Raw genomic sequence first — 18,023 nt, forward strand, 5'->3', positions numbered from 1 at the left:
TTGAATGAGTGGGTTATTACGTGAATGACCGTTTTTACCTCGCCATTCAGGCAGCATACGCCGATTGCGTGGGAAGCATGCTGGGTATTTTCGTATTTTTATAACCCACCAAACTCTGACATCGAATAGATGATCTTTTCCGTACGCAAAAACAATTTAAGCCTGTTGTGCGTGTTCTGTAAAGTTGACATATATGTCATATGCTCGGCGTATTAGGGGAAGGTCACCTAATATGGACCCCTTTTTGTGTCATGATGATAACCAGTTTGTTTTCTTGCAAACAAGTTTCATTTTGTGATTATAGTAGTTGTTCTCTTGTTAGTAAACCGTAAGACCTAATGAGAGCGAATTAGCTTTGATTAACATTGAGTAAATGTTCAATACAGAATATGTCACAACTGGTCCATATTAGGAGCCTGGGCGCTTAATATTGACTTGTAAAGAGGTCTCGGCGAATAATTGTTAAAAGCGCACTGTACTCCACAATACCATCACACAACTTCGTGCACGTATCAGACTGATTCAAATATGCATCAGATTTATTTGTTTCGGTTCGATTGTTTGTAGCACAATATCAAACTAAAGAAACAGAGAAACATAAATGAAATTATCACCTTTCACATAAAGAAGACTGTTTGATATATTTTTTTTGAAAGCTCGATGGCTATAGTTATTACCTGCTATTCCGACTTGGTCGTGTGACAGACGTTTTCTTCCACACGAGATTACGTTGATTGTCTAACGAAGCCGTCAGGCTGAGTTAGACATCAGCTAATCGAGTGTGGAAGAAAACTCTGTCACACGACCAAGTCGGAATAGCATTTATGTCTCACAGCTTCAACAGAGGAGAGAACAAACACGTTTTGTGTACTCAAGCTTGACAAACCTAAACACAGGAGCAGCCATTGTTCGTCGCGATATAACCTTCGTGGTTGAAAACGACGTTAAACACCAAATAAAGAAAGAAAGAAAGCAGCCATTGTGGAGAGATCTACTTTTTGACGGAAGTGACCGAACAACTGTGAATGACGTCTCGGTATATGTGAATGACGTCAGAGTCATCGTCACAGTCTGTATTTTTTGAAGCATCGCATTCTTCATGACGTCTTTCTGTGTCTGCATCCGCGAAATGTTTTTTCATTCCGGAATCTTTGTCATCTATGTTCAGAACTCTGTCCTTAAAGTGTCAGACTAACAGGCCTCCTGAGTGAGCCACTTTCCAAGGGAAGCTAAATTCGCGTATGGAAACAGTACTGTCGTCTGGGATGCCGTTTTCAGTATTCTGAGCGTTGAAGAATTTGTAAAGAGAAGAAACGATAACAGCAGGAGAAATAAAAGTCGTGTGTGCATTTTTTGGCTTTTGGAGGGACGATTTTGAGTTTGAATCCGTTCTTGCCATGCTCCTAAAGCGTGTAACATACAATCTTGCACACGTTTGCTTTAGTAGTGGCAAAGAAGAAAAGCGTGTGACATAAGTTATTTTCAGCAAGCTTCTTTATGCATGACTGAAACCAGTCTTAATCTTTTATTTTCCTCTATTTGTTAAAGGTGGTCCATATTAGGGGACACACACACACCCTGACATTTTGCTATTATTTTATTTTGCGCTAAAACGACGGGGCCAATGCTGCTAAAAATGTAATCATTACAGTCAATTTGTGTGAGGTAACAGCTGTGTCTGGGGACAGAAACTAGGCCGTTTTAAGCGCCAAATTTAGAGTGAACGCTTCCCGCAGAGGAGTACAAAAGTGAAGAAAAAAACAAACGGTTGTGTGTTTTTTGTGCCTGCACCTGTTTTGACACGTGCAAACTATCCAGAGGGGGTAAATACATGTGGCAAATGAAATTCTTTTAAGCGCTCTAGCGCCGTTCATTTGTCAGAACCGGAAGTGGTCCATTGTAGGAGCCGGTCCATATTAGGCGACCTTCCTCTACTTTCTCTTTCCTTTTCGGTCGACATGATGCGTGATAGAGAATACCACATGGCTTCCTGTGTCTGTTACATAGCTCCTCACAGCGTATACACCTGTGCTTGATGGTTTCATGACCAGGAGGTCTCTATAGCTCTGTCATCAGAAGACCGACAAAGCGTAGCCAGTAAATAAATTCTAAGTGCAAGGGATTTGTCACCGCACCGGCATTTGCTTAGAAGGATATATGACGGCTTACTAGCGCCAAAACCTGGGGTTACCAATATCACGTGAACATTTCAATTAACACGTGTTCTGTGTAATCGACAGCGATAATTTTTAGTGACAGTGCTCACATGCTCACATGATAATTAAAATGTTCACGTGAAAATAAATAACTTTTAGTTCTGGCTCACTTCCAGACGGATAACTTCAGCCCAAACAATAGTTAAACGTTACCTGGGGAAGAAAATAAGAGGGTTTTTTCACTGACAATTGTACTTTTCTCGTGAACATTTTAACTTCAATTCCATGTTAAAATTGTGATTATGTGGTTTTGGCGCTAGTAATTAAGCCGTCATAGAGCGAGTCACAAAGGGGCTAGCGGTCACCTCGGCAAATGAAGTTTCCCAATTAATTCAGCTTCATTGTTTAAGAATGCCTTTCTGTTGTCCAGTGATATTATCAGCGTGTGCCTCGGTCAATAGTTTCCTTCAGAACAAAGTACATGTAGCTGGGTAGGGTCTAACCCATCCATCTGCTCGATATGGCCATGGATGGATGGCTAGTGACATGTATGATTCATTTGACAAAAGCGTTTCCTGTTGACTCTGGGAAACAAACCCCTCGCCGAATGTGGGGATCGAACCCACGCTGATAGTGACAACTGGATTTAAAGCCAGTGCCGTTATGGACTGAGGTATTTTATCCCGCCCCAGCAGGAGACTGTCTGATTTTATGCACTATGTCTCTGAGTAGTATGCAATTAAAAAAATTAAAAACAAGAAGGGCAAAGCCCATACGACTCACATGCTTGACCTTTACATGACCTTGACCTTCAGCTAAACCTAGCAATGACATCATACACTAAGAACTGCTTTACACATTTTTCCTACCAAAATACATGTGACCTTGACCCAAGGTCAAGGTCATCCAAGGTCATGCAACACAAAGCTGTTAATTCAAGACATAGGAAGTACAATGGTGCTTATTGGCTCTTTCTACCATGAGATATGGTCACTTTTAGTGGTTCACTACCTTATTTTGGTCACATTTCATAAGGGTCAAAGTGACCTTGACCTTGATCATATGTGACCAAATGTGTCTCATGATGAAAGCATAACATGTGCCCCACATAATTTTTAAGTTTGAAACAGTTTATCTTCCATAGTTCAGGGTCAAGGTCACTTCAAAATATGTATACAATCCAACTTTGAAGAGCTCCTGTGACCTTGACCTTGAAGCAAGGTAAACCAAACTGGTATCAAAAGATGGGGCTTACTTTGCCCTATATATCATATATAGGTGAGGTATTAAATCTCAAAAACTTCAGAGAAAATGGGAAAAATGGGAAAAATAGCTGTTTTTTAGACAACATTTATGGCCCCTGCGACCTTGACCTTGAAGCAAGGTCAAGATGCTATGTATGTTTTTTGGGGCCTTGTCATCATACACCATCTTGCCAAATTTGGTACTGATAGACTGAATAGTGTCCAAGAAATATCCAACGTTAAAGTTTTCCGGACGGACGGACGGACGGACGGACGGACGCCGGGACGGACGGACGGACGGACGGACGACTCGGGTGAGTACATAGACTCACTTTTGCTTCGCATGTGAGTCAAAAACACTCCTCACTTTTTTTCACTGGTAGTTCAATGTCTGCACGAGCAAGACCAGAACGCGTGTGAAAGTGTCACATGTCAAACCGACGCTTGTTTTTAAAAGTTAAATGGGAATTATATCTTTCTGCGCAAACAACAAAGTGTTTCGAGAATGAAGTTTGTTTCGGTGACTTTGATATTACGAGAAGTGAAACATTACCTCCTAGGTCCTTAGCCAGACTGTAGTTTGACCCAACCTCATTTACATGATATTTACACAAGCGTGAAGAGATGGGTTTTTTTATTTTTTTATTTTTTATTTTTTTTATCCCATGGAAGGTCTCTCTTACGTACACCGTGTTGGATAAAGCAATGTACGTCACCTTTCGGACAGCATGCACCAATTCAAATACCACTCGGTGACGAATCATTTCGCTTCAGTTTCGAGTCGGATTCCTTTTTACTTTGGAGGCTAACTCTTTTCGAATTTTGGCATTATGCAAACGTATACTCATAAACTGATGGAACGCAATTTTTCACTTCAAAGAGATTATCGAATTCGTATTGGACTCGTGTCAGATTTCTGCAAAATGAAACACGTAAACAAATGTCTCGCAGCTGGGCACGAGTTCCAAAGCTTTAGGGTCTTAGCAAAGTGCCGTAGGAGGTACGAATATTTGACATCTTGACTGACAACGAGATAATCCTTTTTTTCATTTTCGCATACAATTCTGTTGAAGTATTAGATGTGAATATTTGGGTGAGTTCGTACGTGGATACTTTTGTAACGCGTATTTGTGATTTTTTAATATTTTTCTTATGGTAATTTTTTGTGTATGTGTTTTTGTTTTTGGTGGGTTTTGGGGGGCGTTTCTCTTGGTTTGTTTGTGTTTTATTGTTGTTGTTAGTTTGTCTTTTTGTTTCTTTGTTTGTTTGATATCTACTACATGACAATGTGAAGAATATGCTTATTATCTAAGGTGCTGTTTCTTTTCCCCTTTACATGTTTTCCTTACACACACTTTGTTCCTCTCGACAATTCAGACTCTGTAGCAGTTTGTTCTGACAGTAAAATAAACCAAACTTCGATTAATAATTAGTAACAATTATGATGATCATGACGAAAAGCACAACTGCTCCTCTAATCAAAACTACTCTCACAAATGTGTTCATATAAATTAATTACAATCACCAAACAAAACGACCCAAACCATAGTTAGGGAGGCCAGACCTGTTTACCCCCATAAGTGTTTTGGAGTAATGCTCATCCCCAAAAATAGTAATCCTGGCACAAAAATAGTAATCATCCAGCATTCGTCGCCAATTGCAACGCCCATGACAACTGTGTCTGCGAAACGCAATCAAGCACATATATCCATCATTCACAAAGGTCCTAGAAACGTCCACTTTTCGGTGTATTCCTTTCGAAATTTCTGCTTGGTTGGAGGTTTCTTCTTAGACGGGTTTTCTTCTTTTTCCGAGGCACTCGATTATCGACTTCTCTTCATGTTGGCGTACTGTAAACTGTGCGAGACAAAGCACATTCTGATTCAGTTTACCGCCGAAAACTGCAGCAGATATGCGCAGAGAGAGATGCGCGCAGAGCGTTGGTTAAAATTTACGGATCGGAACACGGAAAAGATTTAAAAATGTTGGATCGGAAGCGGACAGCGACGGAAAACGTAACCTGGACGTTTTGAAAATCGTAGTCTTGACACGGATAGCGGAATGGCGTATTTGTTGCAGAAAATCGTAATAAATTACGCCAAAATCGTAAGGGTAAACAGGTCTGGGAGGCCCACTGACAGTAAGCGTGAACAGACCACAGAAGGCCATTTTGGGAGTGCTGTAAACAGCTTCAAAATAAAGCAATGTTCTTATAGTTCAGGTTTGAAATGTAAAAGTACTTATAGAATTGCTGTGCAAAGTTTGAAGCCTGTTAGAATTATACATTTGGAGGTATTGGACTGTAAAGTCAGGCAAATATGCGATTTTTTCACAATTGGGAAGTTATGTACAGGGCGACAAATTAAAAAAAGCAAAAAGAAATGACCTTTTCGGTTTTATTTTATAAAACAGATTGCAGCAACCACAAATGTATCACATTTGAACCAATAAATGCAATAAAAAGGGTTTTATAGCCGATTGCAATTTTAGGCTATATTGACGTCATCACACGAAATTTAAGAAACGCGAACAAGCAAATCTTCAGTGGTTTTACAGGTAAAGATGTCATACGATATATCAAATTGAAGATCTCTTTGTGTACAATCTAGCTGTCATACTTTTGATGCTGTATAATCAAAACTTTACAACTTAAGCTTGAAAATCAATATTTTCAAAAATAATAAATTTAAAATAAAAACTATAAAATGTATTAATGTTCCGCAATGTCAATCTTTATAAACATTTGTAACCTCACATTTTAGCATATTTCCACACATTGAATGATAATAATGTTACTTCCAAACAAGAAAACACTAACTACAGCACAAGTTTGCAGTTATGCGTTATATTTTAATCTGCCTGACTGAAAATGTGTGCGTTTCTTCCTTAACCTGTATATCCGCGATTATATAGCAAATTATGTGTATGTAAGTGTGTATATATCCATGTATGCAGGTATGTATGTGTGTATGTATGTATGTATGTATGTATGTATGTATCCTTATGTTTTTATGTGAATCTCTCTCTCTCTCTCTCTCTCTCTCTCTCTCACACACACACACACACACACACACACACACACACACACACACACACACACACACACACACATACATTCACCAACACACACACAATATCTGTTATCCTTGTTGTGGTGAAATTAAGGTCAAGTATACAGCATGACAAAATCCCCTGCAATGCAATAATGACACAAACAACAGATTTTCCAAAAAAACTGTCATAGCAACACAGAAATTGTCTAATCAATGAAATGTAACAAATACAATTGCATAACAGAACAAAGAAACATTTGAATATAACATCAGGTATTTAGCGCCAAAAAGAAACCTAAGTCAGATCATTAGTTATGAGAACCAATTAAGAACATCAAACAACTCAGCGCCATAAAAGTCATTTCAAGTCATCAGTCACACTTTAAATGTCAAAAATCGTCGGGAAATTAATTCAGCATTATAATAATACCATCAATAAACACACAAGCATGAAGATGAAACAGAACAGACGGAAATTGTAGCACCGAAATGAATTATGCAAACACATCGCGATCAAAGAAGAACACCAGGTGACTGTGTATTAAAGCCATCGTTAAACAGACATTACACATTCAATGAGATGTACCTACAGATCAGGTAATTCCGTGCTACAAAACCCAGTGCAGATCATAGTCTAAAAGACATCGAGATATTACTAAATTATACAGTACTTCAGCGCCATATAATAATGTAAGATCATCCGTCACACAAAACCGAGATGTAACAAAACAAATCGGGTAATTCGATCGATCAGCACCATATGAAAACATTGCAGATCATTAGCCACACAAACAAAGAGATGTAACAAAAACATCAGGTAATTCGATCGATCGGCACCATATAAAAACTGTTACACAAGTTCTCACTGAAAGTGAAGAACGAAGCGGTTCCGCAGGTTGAAATGACACCTTTTTTTTGGAGTAACCCAAGACACACGCTTGGCTTGGAAGCCATATTATATTGCAGCCACAGAAGCAACAGGTGTGTGTGTGTGTGTGTGTGTGTGTGTGTGTGTATGTGTGTGTGTGTGTGTGTGTGTGTGTGTGTGTATGTGTGTGTATGTGTGTGTGTCTGTTCGTCTGTGTGTCTGTCTGTGTGATTCTGATTAAAAGTGAATGTGCATGTCTATGGGTGTTTTTGTGTAAGTATGTATGTATGTATGTGTGTATGTATGTATGTATATATATATACAGTCGACTCCGGTTAATCGGCCATTTTTGGGACTGACTGAATTATGGCCGATTATCCGAAGTGGCCGATTATCCGAACATCGCATCGGGAAGTTCCTCAGAACAAAAATATTGGATGATGGAAGTTACTTATGGTAGCGGAAAGCGGAAGTTTCGTGCATTGGCATACGTGCTCTACATGTCTCCAAAAAATGTGTCCAGTGTCGTCTGCTTCTGTTTGGCACTGGCACGTTTCCTCACTGCAGCACAGACAACGTCCAGGCAATGCAGTTCTTCTTCCCCGAAGGCATTTTCCAGGGCATACTGAACCAATCAACCAATGCCTCGTCCACTTCATCGTCTTTTCCTCCTCTTTTCCTTTTCTTTGAGACAGACAAGCGTCCACCTACAGCTTCACTCCTGAGATGATCCTCGTCGTTAATCCATCGACAAAGGGTTTTTCTTGGGACTCCTAACTGATTTGCAAGCTGCAATGTTGATGTGTTAGGCGGATATCCTTTCACTTTGTCCAAGAATTCAAGTTTTTCCAAGACGCTGTAATCTTTCCTTTTCGTCGCCATGGTTTGTGCAAAGAGGCTTTCGGCACAAGCAAGTCAGTGTTTGACTGTCAGTTGTTTCGATCACAGTGTGTAAACTCAGTAAACTCACTGGCAGACCTTTGTGCTGTCATGTGAGTAATGATCATGGAACCACTCACAAAAACGTGAAAGTGTGAGGTGGCCGTTTAGCCGATGTGCAAAGTTTTCGTGGTGGCCGATTAACCGAACATTTTAACACATAATATGAAGAAAAGATTCGGTCCCAGGGAAAATAGGCCGATTATCCGGAATTGGGCGATTATCCGGATGGCCGATTAACCGGAATTGACTGTATGTGTGTGTGTGTGTGTGTCCGTGTGTGTGTGCGTGTGTCCGTGTGTGTTTGTGTCTGAAATTCAGGATCCAACTGTGTCCATGTGCACGTGTGTCTGTGTTTATGTGTGTGTGTTTGTGTTCGTGTGTGCGTGAGTATGTATGCATGTGTGTGTGACTTGGAATAATAGGCCGTGAAAAGTAGGATATGCGCCGAAATGGCTGCAATCTGCTGGTCGATGTGAATGCGTGATGTATTGTGTAAAAAAATTCCATCTCACACGGCATAAATAGATCCCTGCGCCTTGAGTCCGAGTCTGGAGATACGCGCGCGATATAAGACTTCATATAATAATAATAATGATAATGTGTCTCTCTGTCTTTGTGATTCTGGATCAACATTTATTAGTGTGTGTGTGTGTGTGTGTGTGTGTGTGTGTGTGTGTGTGTGTGTGTTTTGTGACAGAACGTTTTAATTTACCGAGAATTTACTTTGCAAAGTGAGCATCTTAGCTAGGCAGCTTACGTCGATTTTTTGACCGGATGGGGACAGATCTGACAAAAGTGTCAAACTTTGTGAGGCAATTCTGTAGACCCTACTTATTAATTTTTTGCTAGGCCCCATCAAATTTGGCCAATGCAGCCCAGTCATGTGACGTCATCAATTTTTCCATAGCAGTAATAGAGGAAAATACTGCATTTTCATGTCTAAGCAAGATGTTTTAAAAATGTAAAGGCAATATGATCAATGCAATGAATAAAATCAGAAAAGGATACATTTCAAATAATTTTATAAACATTCATATTTTTGCGAGATATTTGTTTATGGTTTGACAAAACTCGAAAATAAGGCCCAGAAAATCACGTCGCGAGTTTGTACGTAACTTGCTTCCATAGTATCAATGAACATGACAATTAAACATGAATTTGTTTAAGAAATATTAGTGTTTATAACTGCTTATTCAGCCCCTTAAAGTGTTCAACATTTAGGAAAACGTCTTTAAAGCAATTCTGGCATGTACATCGGCAACCGCAGCTGGTACGAGTATGTGGATATCCATTGATCTATTTGTCACAGCTGCACTTGCACCATCTTGTGCATTGCCATCCAGCTTTCCTGCAACCACATGTGGTGCCACATCCTCTTGCACCCTTGCATGCACATTTGACTAGTTGGCTGCAAGCTTCAGATGCTATTGGCAGTGTCGTCCAAAAAGGGAGCCGGCCAAGCCTTGCTGTCCTTGTCCAGAGTCCAGCCCCATTCCTCTGGAGATGGTGCTTGCTGCTGGGCCTGGTCAGCAGTGGTCCAAATGCTTGCCTGGTAGACAGCACGGTTTGAATGCTGTAATAATGCTCCCTGTGTGGGAGGAAGGGCTTCCGTCATCATCTTGTCTCTGTGGCAAAACAGCTCTCTGCGGGCCTCATCAACAGAGCCCAGCTGGCTGGTTTTGTCATACAGGACAACTGTGAAGCGTTCCAGCAATTTGGCCGACTGTCACGAATGGTGCCGCGCATACTGACCACCATGATTGCCAAGCTGTTGAGTATGCCTATACTGAGAAGGACGATGGTGCCGATGTAGTAGTCATGTATAAGGTAGCCCTATAATCGCAATCGCCGCTCTCAAATGTTCTCTTGACCCTTTAATTCCTGGGCCAGCCCCAGTGACAACAGTTGTTGGGACGCATGGTATAAATTCAACAACAACCGGACAGAGTATATGGGGGAATAAGCTGCGGCAATGACAAATAGCACGTACGTACAGTCCCCCCTGAAGAAGCGAACAAGGAAATAACTTACCATGAAAGTCGCAAAAAGAACTCCGCAAGACTTGGAAAGACAAAGTCGTTGCTACCTATGGCCCAATTACGCTTTAACATATATATGCCCGGCATTTTGAGGTCATTGGAACATCGGAAATCGGATCGGGTCTACTTTACTGAAGCCAGACAATGATCATGGGGAAGCAGACACAAAGATGCTGCTGCATCTACAAAATGCACTGCAGACTGGGTCCTGTGCTTGCTTAGTTCGCACTGTGGACACTGACGTCATCGTCATCATCATTGGAAATTTCCGCAAGCTTCAAGCAATGTGTCCAGCGGCAGAGATTTGGATTGCTTTCGGCACAGGAAAGAATTTCACGTACTTTCACATCAATGCCATTGCTCTAGCCCTTGGAGAGGAAAAGTCTACAGCCCTCCCCACTTTCCTCAGCTTCACCGGTTGCGACACGGTCTCTGCCTTTTTTGGCAAAGGAAAACTAGACGTCTGCATGGGCTGCATGGAAATGTTATCCTGCAGTAACAGAGGCCTTTAGGTTCATTGCAGAGAATCCTTTCGTTGGCATGGAGTTGAACAGCCACCACTTCAAATTGCTGGAACGCTTCACAGTTGTCCTGTATGACAAAACCAGCCAGCTGAGCTCTGTTGATGAGGTCCGCAGAGAGCTGTTTTGCCACAGAGACACTAGATGATGATGGAAGCCCTTCCTCCCACACAGGGAGCATTATTACAGCATTCAAACCGTGATGTCTACCAGGCAAGCATTTGGACCACTGCTGACCAGGCCCAGCAGCAAGCACCATCTCCAGAGGGATGGGGCTGGACTCTGGACAAGGACAGCAAGGCTTGGCCGGCTCCCTTTTTGGACGCCACTACCAATAGCATCTGAAGCTTGCAGCCCGCAACTAGTCAAATGTGCATGCAAGGGTGAAAGAGCATGTGGTTGCAGGAAAGCTGGATGGCAATGCACAAGATGGTGCAAGTGCAGCTGTGACAAATAGATCAATGGATATCCACATACTCGTACCAGCTGCGGTTGCCGATGTACATCATCAGTAGTGCCAGAATTGCTTTAAAGACGTTTTCCAAAATGTTGAAAACTTTAAGGGGCTGAATAAGCAGTTATAAACACTAATATTTCTGAAACAAATTCGTGTTTAATTGTCATGTTCACTGATACTATGGAAGCAAGTTACGTACAATGTCGCGACATGATGTTTTTGGCCTTATTTTCGAGTTTTGTCAAACCATAAACAAATATCTCGCAAAAATATGAATGTTTATTGATTAAAAAGTTATTTGAAATGTATCCTTTTCTGATTGTATTCATTGAATTGATCATATTGCCTTTACATTTTTAAAACATCTTGCTCAGACATGTAAATGCAGTATTTGCCTCTATTACTGCTATGGAAAAATTGATGACGTCACATGACTGGGCTGCATTGGCCAAATTTGATGGGGCCTAGCAAAAAATTAATAAGTAGGGTCTACAGAATTGCCTCACAAAGTTTGACACTTTTGTCAAGCCGGTCCCCATCATATCGCTAAGCTGCCTGGCTATCTACAGCTAGGTTACTTCGAAAAGGGCTTCTGCGTGCTGATCAGTCCTGTGAAGCAATTCATGTTGCAGTGAGGTAGCTACGTGTTTTGTCCACGTGTTTTTAACCAAAATGTCATTGTCCACCAACAAACCTTCTCCTTGGGTCTGTTAATGTTGCTGGGTCACGGGGTCCTGCGTGTCGTCAATAGCCTGTTTCTCATAATAATACTTTAGGCACAGAAAGTACTGTTTCTAGTTGGACAAAAAAGCAAAAGTCACAAATCCAATTGCATTATGTGCGGATGAACGGCACAAACACAATATGTAACAAGAGGCGAAGCCATCAAGGCTCACGTAAGAAATCGACAAACAGTAACACACACACACACACACACACACACACACACACACACACACGCACGCACGCACGCACGCACGCACGCACACACACACACACACACACACACACACACACACACACACACACACACACACACACACACACAGAAAGAGCATAGGTGAAACTGTGCAAGAAAGCGAGACACTAGATCTAGATCTGTCTGTCTGCATGTAGCCTACTTACAAGGACACGACTGCCAACTAGTCTCGGCGCGCTCAAAATAATAATGACCGAGACTGTCAGTACTTCCTTCGCGTGACGTCTAACCCTCTTACGTCATAATGTGACGTCAATGTAATGTGACGTCTTCAAATGTTAGAGTTTCTACCACAGACATACACACGCACAGACGCACGCACGCACGCACGCACGCACGCACAGACAGACAAAGTTACGATCGCATAGGCTACACTTACGTGAGCCAAAAAGGAGAAAAAAGGAAGGTACGCGAGGTAGAAAAAAATCGATTTAAAGTTTACCGTTTTTGAAAGTTTGCTGACTTTTGGCATATTCCGCCTGCCGTACGTTACGCTTTGCTGCCAGCCACACATTTTATCTGCGCGAGCTGATAACACACAATGGCGGCACCCAGTGCACGTGCGGACGCTGCAGATCTCGGTGAGTGAAAATCCTGTGTTACAGTCTCTTTATGATATAAAATTGCATTGCTATGAGTTGTGTTCTGTCTAGCGAGTTATAAAAGTACGTTGCAGGCAAGCTATGTGTCATTTTATGTGTAATTTCACTTAATTTCTGTGAAAAACGAGTCAAAATGTATGGTTGGCTAACGGAGTCAAATCCATCGGCAACCTATTCAGAGAATCATTCCATTTGTGACTCATGTCGAACTTAGTGTGTGTGACGCGTGCGCGCGCGTGAGTGTTAGTTGGTGTGTGTCTGTGTGTGTGTCTGTGTGTTCAGTATATGTGCACCTGTCCCACTAAATGTTTTTAACATAGAGGGGGAATCGAGACGAGGGTCATGGTGTATGTGTGTCTGTGTGTGTGTGTAAGTAGAGCGATTCAGAATAAAATACTTGACCGATCTTTATGAAATTTGACATGAGAGTTTCTGGGTATGATATCCCCGGACGTTTTTTTTCAATTTTTCGATAAATGTCTTTGATGACGTCATATCCGGCTTTTTGTAAAAGTTGAGGCGGCACTGTCACACCCTCATTTTTCAATCAAATTGATTGACATTTTGGCCAAGCAATCTTCGACAAAGGCCGGACTTCGGTATTGCATTTCAGCTTGGTGGCTTAAAAATTAATTAATGACTTTGGTCATTAAAAATCAGAAAATTGTAATTAATTTTTTTTTATATAAAACGATCCAAATTTACGTTCATCTTATTCTTCATCATTTTCTGATTCCAAAAACATATAAATATGTTATATTCGGATTAAAAACAAGCTCTCAAAATTAAAAATATAAAAATGATGATCAAAATCAAATTTCCGAAATCGATTTAAAAACAATTTCATCTTATTCCTTGTCGGTTCCTGATTCCAAAAACATATAGATATGATTATGTTTGGATTAGAAACACGCTCAGAAAGTAACGAAGAGAGGTACAGAAAAGCGTGCTATGCAGCACAGCGAAACCACTTCCGCGCTAAACAGTCTCTTCAGTTTCACTGCGTTTTGCACGAGCGGCGGACTACGGTCATTGTGAAAAAATGCAGTGCGTTAAGTTTCATTCTGTGAGTTCCACAGCTTGACTAAATGTAGTAATTTCGCCTTACGCGACTTGTTTATCGTTGTTATCGTTGTTGTTCTCAGCACAGATTTAGATGCTTTTGTTTAGAAGGGGAGTACGAGTAGATGATCCCGCTTTAATAGTAAATTTCCGCATTTTTCAGATGAACCTGAGCCAACATGCGTCATCTGTAATAAGCCAATCCAGAACGGACAACAAGCTGTGCACCAGACTGAAAAGGGGGTAAAAGGCCTCAAAAAAGCCAGTCAGTTACGTAATGTTTCACTGACGTTCCAAGTAGGCCAGAGACTACATAAGGAGTGTAGGCAAGAGTTCTGCAACGCCAACTCGATAAACCGTGATAATAGAAAACGCACAACAGAGGAATCAGCGAATGTGGCTACCCTACGTTCGAAGCAGAAACAATTTGATTTTGCGCATGACTGCTTGTTTTGTGGCCAGCCTGCTCTTGAAGATGACGAAAAGAAAGTATGTCCAGATGTGTATTTTGTACGTTCGTCTAGTTTTCAGCTTAAACTTCTTCAAGCATGCCAAGAACGAGGTGTAGGGGACAAGTGGGCAGAAATCGTTCAAGGTCGCCTTGAATTTGCACCAGATCTGCATGCAGCTGATGCAGTATATCATAATCAATGTAATGTAAATTTCAGAACAAAGAAAAATGTCCCAATTTCATTTAACTCTCATCCCGATACCCTGGCGAAAGAAACGACGAAAGGACGACCAGAAGATCCAACTCGAACAGAAGCCTTTCTCCGAGTGATTTCCTATCTTGAGGACAATGAAACTGAACAGGTGACTGTAGGCGACCTTTGCAAAAAGATGGGACAATATTGTGATGAACCCTTTTCTGAAAAACACATGAAAAGGAAGCTGGATCAGCATTTCGGTAAAACCATCATCATTACCAGCACCAACAACAAGTCCAACATCATAACTTTCCGTGTTACTGCAGCGGACATTTTATACTCATTTTCAAGAACTCCAAGTGAGGATGCAACGACTGAGAAGCTGCGAATTGTAGAAGCTGCTGCAAAACTAATCATGTCTGACATCCGGCGGGAGATGAAATCAAACAAAGACAAGTATCCCACAAGAGATGAAATCGGAAACCTTGAACACAATCTTGAGTATCTGCCCGAGTCTGTCAAGCTCTTTCTCCAGACACTTATGCACAGGAAGAAGGAACCACAGCTGAAAATTGCATCGCTGGGACAAGCTTTGGTGCAAGCAACATGTCCAAGGATTGTGATGGCACCTCTTCAGATAGGGCTTGCTGTCCAGCTTCACCATCTGTTTGGTTCAAGGTATTTAGTTGATCACTTGAACAAGCTGATCGACTGGAGCCCTGCACTACTGATCTACCACCCGCACCAGAGTCATTACTGAAAGTCATCAGATGTAACTGTAAGGGAGACTGCTTGTCCAGGAGGTGCACCTGCAGGAAGCATGGATTGGAGTGTTCACTCCCTTGTGGGGAATGCAAGGGGATTGGCTGTGCCAACTCAGCTTCTCTGCAGGAAATTGAAGGCCTTGAACTTGAGGAAGTATAAACTGACACTGTATGCGTTTGAGTTCTGGACAGAGAAACTAGCACTTTTCAGAAGCGCTACCATTGGCAGACTTAACTGATGTAAATGTCCCTGAGACACTGAGATTAGGTCATTTAAGATTTCCCCAAAACTCTATAGACTATTGATTTCCATTGGGTCATTTCCTAACCCCCACTCCACATACGACGCCCTCCTTGTTCATTATCATTATTCGCCAGCCTTCGACAGTACCGGACATTGAGGGGTACGGTGAGTAAGCCTACACGCTTATTGTCTTGTATATATATGGTACTTTTTGTTATTCGCGCAAGCAGCTTGCTGTCTTTTTGCTGTGTTACATTATGCATATTGTATGACAATGTTAGATGTTTTTGTTTTTCATGTTCTTTTCTTTTTAATGATAAAGTCCGCAAGATGATGTGCTACTAAGAATATGCTTAAAGTTCGTGTGCCGAGTCGGTCATTAGAGTTACACAGCTTAACTGTATTATCTGTTCACGGCATTCAGGACTTGCGTGAGCAAATACTGTGAACGCATCTATTATTATTGCAAATCGGTTTGTTCCATGTGAAATATCTCACAAAACCCTACAAAATAACATGTTACATGACCATATTTGGTTTTTTTACAAGAATTTTAACTTTTCCGGTAATGTTGTGACGTCATAACCGTCCAAATGACCCACTTGCGCAACCCGCAGCAACCTCCTTTTTAACTATAATGTTTATGTGCCTATTTTCGACCTTTTCATAAAGAAAACAAGACTTTTGCAATTTTGTCCAACCTTCCCTTTTTTCAGACATAACTTTATGTGCCTACTTGTGGCGAAGGTGAGTCATATAAGCATTTGCGGTTCTTGTTAGATCTGTTCACTATAATGGATCTAGTCAAGGCCGCGTCGCAGAGACAAAAATCATTTCCACAGCCGGAAGGCTCGGTTATTCTTTTGAAAGATGTTGCTAGTTCGTTGATCTAACTTTGGTGGGGAGTTGAAAAACCTAAAATTGTAACGTATTTGCATGTGACATTTTCACGGCATGCCTTGATTTAGCCTTCGGCGGTGAAACAGTTGAAAAGCGTTTTAATTCAATCGCAAGGCAAAGTCAAACACATTTACATCAGTATGAGAACAGACTTCCGGATAGATCTGTTGCAGAGATCTTTCACTACACAATATATTTTTCTGTTTCAAAATAAGTTTTCTTTGCGAGCTCGTGGAAAATAAGCGATAATTTCGAATTTCGGCTTGTCGCGACGTCAAGTTTTTCACTGTGCATACTCTGATACTGAACACTGCGTAACAAACTGATTCAGCTTTTGCATGACTGCGAGAGTTGATCAGCTTTTGGTTTTTCACTTCAATCGCTTGTCAAGGTCAAGCCAAAGCACATACTGATTAGAAAAATGTTACTGAACTTACTGGTAGATGTATCTCTTGAGATCAATGAGAAGAAAGATCGAGCGACTTCCTAAAACGCCTGTGTTTAAAAGAAAACACTGTGTTCAGAATTAACCCTTTCAACAACGTAATGATATTTGTGTAAGTTGCTCTTTTAAACATATAATAACAGAAAGTTGATTGTATCGCACGCAAAATTACACGAATCTGGTTAGAATATCTTTCCTTTGCGAGTCTTTGGAACTGGGGCGATAATTTCGAGTGTTTCAGCTTGCCGCGGCGTCATGCAAATAGCTGTATCACTCTGTAAATGACTAGATTCAGCCTTCGGCGGCGCAACCGTTGGATAATCGCTTCACTTCAATCGATCGGCCCGGTCAAAGTATAGCCCGTATTGATGAGAAAAGATGTTCTTCTTGTAGATTAGCCTTTTAAGATTACTGAGAGAAATGGGCGATTTCCAAAAACGCCTGTGTCAAAACAAAAACACTGTGTTCAGAATCAACTATATTCACAACATGTTAATAGTAATTATGAGTCGCTCAGCGGAATACATAATTACAAAGGATTGATCTGATGGTATGCAAAATGTCAGTAAACTGCATCTAATACTTTTTCCTTGCGAGATCTCAGAACATACGCGATTCGGCCTTGGACGGCGCAAAAGTTGAAATATTGCTTCACTTCAATCGGTTGGCCCGGTTAAAGTATTGCACACATTGATTAGATAAGACATTGTCCTGGTAGATTGGCCTTTTAACATTATTGACAGGAATGGGCGATTGCCAGAAACATCTGTGTAAAAAGTAAAACACTGTGTTCAGAACCCACCCTTTTTCAAGACGTTAATAAAATGTTGATAAGTCGCTCTTTCACATACATCATAACAAAGGGTTGATCTTATGCCACACTAAATTTCAGTATTGTACTTTAAATAGTTTTTCTTCGCGCGCTCTTGGAACTTGGGTGACGATTTCGAGTGTTTCGCTTGCCGCGACGTCAAATAGCTTTTTCCCTGTACACCGCGTTTGCGGCCAAGTCCGAAGCGGGAGATAGCGTTTTGGGGCAAGTTCGGGACTTGTTTTACTCATGAACCAAAAACAGCACGTTCACATACCAACAATCATTC

The sequence above is a fragment of the Littorina saxatilis genome, linkage group LG5 (genome assembly GCF_037325665.1).
Source record: "Littorina saxatilis isolate snail1 linkage group LG5, US_GU_Lsax_2.0, whole genome shotgun sequence".
NCBI lineage: Eukaryota > Metazoa > Mollusca > Gastropoda > Littorinimorpha > Littorinidae > Littorina > Littorina saxatilis.